Genomic DNA, 666 nt, shown 5'->3' on the forward strand with positions numbered 1-666 from the left:
TAATAAGATCACAGTTTTCTTTCTTAAACGTATCAACTCCCTCAACAACAATTTTCACAGGATCGGATTCCGTGTAGCTGCAAAGAATCACAACCCAGCATTAGCAATTCTATTATCACAGTATGCCATATAGAATATTTTCATTTTTTTTTCATCTCCCCTATTACTGTCATTGATGTAAATCCAAAACTACAAACAGCATAGTCAACAAAAGACCTCAACAGAGCGAATAAAGTATGACGAAACCTACTAAATCAAACAATTTTATGAACTTTGGACACTTACCCCACCTTACCGTCACAACTGAACTTAGATCACTCCTATACGTGAGCTACTGTTATATTATAAACATGCAAGAAGAAATCTGTTACAAAGAAAAGAAATGTTTATACCTTCCATAAAAGGGGATCCTAGCCTTGGTGGCATTCTGTTTCAGCTGATCGAAAGCACCAGCCCTGAAAGTATCCGCACACACCAGAGCGGGTTTGTAGCTTTTCTTCTGATGATAATAAGCATACTTGGTACACGTTGTGGTTTTACCAGCACCTAAACATTAATAGTCCACTGAGATTACACAAATAATCAATAAACCAACTCAATCTTACAAAGACCTCACCTTAAACGCAGGCTTTCCTGGATCCAACATCTTACACAGTTCACTAAAGA

At 37.2% G+C, this 666-nt stretch overlaps 1 long non-coding RNA gene across 1 annotated transcript; it reads right to left on the minus strand.

Moving 5' to 3' along the window:
* LOC106322139 lies at positions 1–666 on the minus strand. The gene is made up of 3 exons (XR_001266256.1): positions 617–666; positions 393–546; positions 1–77 (listed from the first exon to the last, which is right to left on the minus strand). It is a non-coding gene; the product is annotated as an uncharacterized LOC106322139 (long non-coding RNA).

The sequence above is a fragment of the Brassica oleracea genome, unplaced genomic scaffold, assembly GCF_000695525.1.
Source record: "Brassica oleracea var. oleracea cultivar TO1000 unplaced genomic scaffold, BOL UnpScaffold07913, whole genome shotgun sequence".
Lineage (NCBI taxonomy): Eukaryota > Viridiplantae > Streptophyta > Magnoliopsida > Brassicales > Brassicaceae > Brassica > Brassica oleracea.